Source organism: Numida meleagris, chromosome 1 (genome assembly GCF_002078875.1).
Source record: "Numida meleagris isolate 19003 breed g44 Domestic line chromosome 1, NumMel1.0, whole genome shotgun sequence".
Classification (NCBI taxonomy): domain Eukaryota; kingdom Metazoa; phylum Chordata; class Aves; order Galliformes; family Numididae; genus Numida; species Numida meleagris.
The window spans coordinates 145,787,778-145,793,600 of record NC_034409.1 but is presented as its reverse complement, the minus strand read 5'-3'; the positions used below and the strand labels follow the sequence as shown (position 1 = coordinate 145,793,600).

The window sequence follows — 5,823 nt, the reverse complement described above, 5'->3', positions numbered from 1 at the left end:
CGGGGGCCGTGCCCCGGCGGCCCGAGGCCCGGCCGGGAAAGTTTGTGGCGTGCCCGGCGCGGCCCGGGGGGGAGCTGGCGGCGCCAGAACAAAGCGGCACATGGGGCAGGGGCCGCGGCGGCTCGGGGGCTCCGTTCGCCGCCCACGCCCAGCTCGGGAACGGCAGCGGCGGTAACGCGGGAGGTGGAGGCGGCGGGGAGGGGCCGGGGGGGCTCTCGGGGAGTTCCCGGCGGAGGCGCTTTGTGCTCCGCCGCCCCCCCCGGGGGAGGGGGCGCGGGGCCCCGGGGAGGGGGCAGCGCCGCGGGCTGCGAGCGCGTCCCGGGCCCCTCCGCGTGGGCTTTTGTTCGCAGAGGGGCGGGGGCGGCGGGCCCTCCTCTTCCTCCCCCCCTCCGGGCCGCGCTCCTCGGCGGCGTGGGAGAGCGGGCGGTGGGGGCGCGGGCTCCCGCCTCCCCCGGGCGGGCGCGGGAGAGAGGGGCCGTGGGCTGCGGGAGGGCCCCGCGCTGCCCGAGAGCCGCGGGCTTCGTTACGAAATCGGCGCGGCGGCAGCTGCGGGGCCTCGGCGGCGCCATGTTGCTGGGGAGGGGGAGGAGGCGGGGGACATGGCGGCGGCTGCGTGCTGGGGCCGATTGTTCCCTGTTAGGCCCGGAGCCGCGTGTGGGCAGCGGCGGCCCGGGGAGCCGCTTCCCCTCCCCCCGCCGCGGCTCTTTCCCATCCGGGCGGCCCTCGGGAGCGGGCGGGCCCGGCCCCTTCCCCTCCGCTTGGGCCGCGGGGCTCGGCGGGCCCGGTCTGGCGGTGGGGGGCGGGGGGTCGGCACGCCGTAGCCGGGCTGTGACCTCCGCGGCGGTGGTGGCGGCGCCCCCTGGCGGACGCGCGGCGCACGGCTGCCTGTGTTCTCGCAGGAACACGTGCTGCGCCGTGAGGGGCGCGGGCCCGGCCGGGAAGGGGCCTGCGGCACATGGCCCGCGGCCGCGGCCTCCCCGCGCCTCCCGTGGGCCGCGCTGGGCGGGAGGGAGAGCGCCGGGAAGGTCTCCGCTGCGCTGGGGGGGTGGCTTTTGGAGGAAAGGGAGGGCTTGGGACTGGAGGCTGCCGCTGCTCTCGGGGGGCAGCCGAGCGTTTCGCGCCCTTCGGGGCGAACGTGGAGGGGAGGATACCGGGAAACTTGGTGTGTGACTTTGTTCTCTCCGCAGCGACCCAAAGCGAGTAACTCGGTGGTATTTTCGCAGTATCGACGTGTGCGGCAGAAAATACAGGAGCTTGTTGTGGATGTTGCAGTGGAGTGTTCGTGGGGAAAGTTGCTTTTCACAGGAAATGGTAAGCGTTTATCTTATTTTTTTTTTAATGCGGAGCTCATGCTTTTGAGGCAGAGCCTGAGACTTTGGCCGTGCACTGAATTTCAAAGACTTTCGTGGGATTGCAGGCATGTTTAGCAGCCCCCAATTTCTCCCATTTGGAGGGGAGTAATACGTGTTTTTTTGAGCACTCGTTTGTGTAACAAAAGCAGCTGGGTGGTGAAGGACTCTTCACAGTGTTTAAATTGTGTATCTTTTTTGTTCTTTAAGCAAAGCTCTTTTTTAGCTTAAAGAAACTGTTGTGTTTTCAAGGTCTTACCATTAAGTTTTTTGTTACATGCTAGGTAAGGTAGACTTCCAATTTACATCATACACCAAATTAAAGAGGGAATAAAATGTGCTTTCAATTTTTGTATATAGCGCTCCCGTGCTTTATTGACCCTCATGTCTGTAATAAGCAGCTGTAACTTGGTAGGGTAACCTACAGCCTTTACTGGGAACTTTCTCACTGCATGGCAGGCCCATCTAAACCCAATGGGAGGAGCCCTCCTGAGGCAAAGGGTATCTGTGGCAGTAACAGTAAATGTTACAATCTGTCTGCAAAGTAGAAAACATTACACACCAGCTGCTTTTTTTATAAGGTGCTTTCTGGAATTTAGAAGGGTAATGTGATCTGCCAAATGTAATTTTTAAATTCTTAATTATCCAAATTGGGCATAGCTTTGTTTATGTTTGCTTAGAACTTTCGGCCTTACCCCTTTTTTTTTTATTACTGAGATACAGCTTACCCTTCCTGCTGCAGATTGGTCTTGGAAAAGGAATAGTTATTTTTACAGCTAGAAGTTTTGATGGCGTTTTGAAAATGATACAGGAAAGGTAGTTGATGCATTTTCACAAATGGGCTCTTCTGCTATCGTCAGCATTGATTCTTTAAGTTTTTGGTACTCCGTATGAGAGTCCTGGACTGAGCTAGTGTGCTGTTCAAGCTAACTCTGAGAGAAATGAAAGCTGAATATTGGTTCTTGAAAGTGTGCAACTTGGAATCTGCTCCAATACTCACTTTGTTCTTTTCTTTCAGCAGGAACAAAGTAAACAACATATCTTGAATTACTAAAAAAGCTGGTTGCGTCAGAGTAATGTCAAAGTGCTTACAGTGCAGGTAGTGATATATAGAACCTACTGCAGTGAAGGCACTTGTAGCATTATGTTGACAACTGCCTCAGGAGATCTTGCAGGACGTCAGATTGGAAAGGTACTGTGTGGTGGTGTCAAGTGCTTTTTGTACTAAGGTGCATCTAGTGCAGATAGTGAAGTAGATTAGCATCTACTGCCCTAAGTGCTCCTTCTGGCATAAGAAGTTATGTCTTCATCCAGTCCCTCAGGTTAACACTGTAGATGTTCCAGTAGCTTTCTTCTTTGCAGTCTTCTGTTAGTTTTGCATAGTTGCACTACAGGAAGAATGTAGTTGTGCAAATCTATGCAAAACTGATGGTGGCCTGTTATAATCTACATCAAGGAATCTGAATGCTTTCTGCTGATTATGGGATGTTCTGTGGCCTTTCTCACTTTTAACAGCAGACTAGTGGATGACAGCTCTTGTAGCACTAAAGTGCTTATAGTGCAGGTAGTGTTCACTAATCTACTGCATTATAAGCACTTAAAGTACTGCTAGCTGTAGAACTACATATTCAGCATGTTTTGCAGTTTATTTGTTGTTAAATTGAACACTGTTCTCTGGTTAGTTTTGCAGGTTTGCATCCAGCTGTATGATACTCTGCTGTGCAAATCCATGCAAAACTGACTGTGGCAGTGACAAGTCAGTCAGTAAGTGTGGAAAAATTGTACCCCTTTCTACACAGGTTGGGATCAGTTGCAATGCTGTGTGTTTCTGTGGTATTGCACTTGTCCCGGCCTGTTGAGGTTGGTGGGGATAGAGGCTGAAACACTTCATAGTTTCAAGGAATTTCTACCTCTCTCTGATCTAGGAAACCTGAAAACCTTAAGTTTCTCCTTGGAAAAAATGTCATGTAATTTTCATTGTAACTAGATACTCATTTTCTGTATCTGATTTGTTCGTGTGTACTGGATTTGTTGCTGATAATTATTTTCTGAAGTCCTTGTGTGTGGGGGAGGGCCTTCATTTATTCTGGTTTGTTTCTTTTAAAAAAAAAAAGTTATGAGGAGTCTTCTATTAAACTGAGATGAATGCTTATTTACAATTTCTTCATTACTTTGCTGGGAAGAAATGGGTCCTAAGAAACAAAATCTTTGAGCTTGTTTCTCAAATTCAAATTACATGAATTGTTAGCTTTCTTCTGTACTGTTTTTTTAATTTTTACTATTATCAAAGCTAGGTGTTCTAATTAGTAATTTAACAGTACACTTTTAATTTTGATCAGGAGTAGTAAAGAAGGTTGCAGACAGGGTCTTAATGATGCCTCAGCTATGGCATCTTTAATAGTAGTTAGGTGTCTGCATCTTGTGAGGCATCTGCATTTGTGGGTGTAACACTGGTCATCTTGCAAGCTTTGGAGTAATTTACTTAGCATATGATGCATAGCAATAAAAATAGAACATCTCTACAGCTATCTGAAGAGCTCACCCATACAACTGTTTCAGAAAGGCTGGGGACAAATTCAGTATGTGGCTTCATAAGGAAGTATAAATGTAAAATCTGCAAGTGGAGCATTTGACATATACAGCCTTTGAATGAGCCACATGCTTGTGAGCTGCACTTGTAGCTCAAACATCAATGGATTTATTTTCTAAAGTGGGCTTTCTAAGTAATAGCGCTGCAAATTCCAAGAAGTACTCAGTTTGTTGTACAGCTGACAAACTCTGTATAGTCCTCTAAAACACCTGTGTGTTAGAAGAATTAAGTATATTTGGGTCAATGCTGCCCTTGCTGTTCTTAAATTAAAGCAGAATATTAAGCTAAATGAGTCGTCGTTCCCAAGATGGTGTTTTCCAGAGTATGTCAATGTATGTCATGATGCTGTCTCAGAATTTCCATTACTCCAATGCCTAGCAAAATGTTATTTCTTTTAAATTTCTTTCTGAAGTAGCCAAGCAATCTTAGACTTTTCCTTTGTGCCCCTTTTCTTCTACTCCAAAATTCCTCAGACAGGTTCCTTACCCAAAATACCCTTTCCCAAACTTAAAATTTTCTTTAGTTTTGCAGATTTAGAGGGAACTTGTCTCAGTGAAGTCAGGTAAAGAAGCCAAGTGTCTCATGTCATGATTTCTCTTCAGTAAGTGCCTGTAATAATCTGCTAGTGATGACAGGTTTAACTCCTTTTTGAATTAAAAAGCTGTGTGCTTTCTAGCACAAGTTGAAGTACAAGTGTTTTAATATGTGATTACATTTATGTTGTCCTGTAAGCAGTATATTTTGAAGTATACATCTTTGATTCAGTCAATGAAGCTTCTTAAAAACCGAGTGCTTACGAACAGAGTTTTTATTCCATGGAATTTTAAATTGTCCCATCACATTTATTGGAGAGTACCTACATAGTTTTCTAAAACATTTGTGTAAAAAATCAATTGTCAGAACTATTACCGTTCTCATTTAATTTCTTAATTGCCCAGCCTTCCCAGAAAGGAGAACAAAAAATGAACAGGAAGAAAACCTAACAACTTGTGTACAAAAAAAATAGTTGTACATGAGTACAACTGCAAGGGTGCAACAAATAATTTTACAGCTGATACACCATTTTAAAGGTAATGGCTAGCTATGCTTTGTTGGGGAGCGGTTACAATTATGCCTATGTAAACTCTAATAACCATCTTCTTGTGCGTACTTTAAATGCAGCTTCATCTTGCTAATTGTAAAACTTGTACAATCAGAAGCTTATTAAATGCTTTTAAAAAAATAACTTGTATGTACTGAGTATTAACTCACTCTCACATATTGCTGTTGAATCATAGAATGGCTTAGGTTGGAGGAGATCTTGAAGATCATATAGTTCCAACCCTCCCACCATGGGCAGTGTTGCCGACCACTAGATCAGACTGCCTGGGACCCCATCCCACCTCCAGGGCTGGGGTATCCACAACCTCTTTGGGCAGCCTGTTCCAGTGCCTCGTCACCCTATAAGTAAAAAATTTCTTCCTAACATCTAACCTAGATATTCCCTCTTGTTTAAAGCTGTTCCCCCTTGTCCTATTGCTATCAGACTGTAAATGCTTGTAAGCTCCCTTGAAGTACTGGAAGGCTGCGGTGAGGTCTTCCTGAGCCTTCTCCAAGCTAAACAACCCTAATTCCCTCAACCTGTCCTCATGGAGGTGCTCCAGCCCTTTGATTATCTTTGTGGCCCTCCTGGACCCCATCCTGCAGCCCTACATCTTGTGCTAGGGGCCCCAGGTTTGGACAGAATACTCCAGATGGGGCTTTGTAAGGGCAGAGTGGAGGAGGAGGGTGACCTACCTTTCCCTGCTGCCCACCCCTCTGTTGTATACAGAATACAGTTAGTCTTCCAGGCTGCAGATGCACACTACTGGGTCATGTCCAACTTTTTGTCTGTCAGGACCCCCA

At 47.6% G+C, this 5,823-nt stretch overlaps 1 long non-coding RNA gene across 1 annotated transcript; it reads left to right on the top strand.

Annotated features, from left to right (window-relative positions):
- Nucleotides 1,206-5,164, top strand: LOC110408178. Its single transcript, XR_002444198.1, has 2 exons — nucleotides 1,206-1,311; nucleotides 2,368-5,164. It is a non-coding gene; the product is annotated as an uncharacterized LOC110408178 (long non-coding RNA).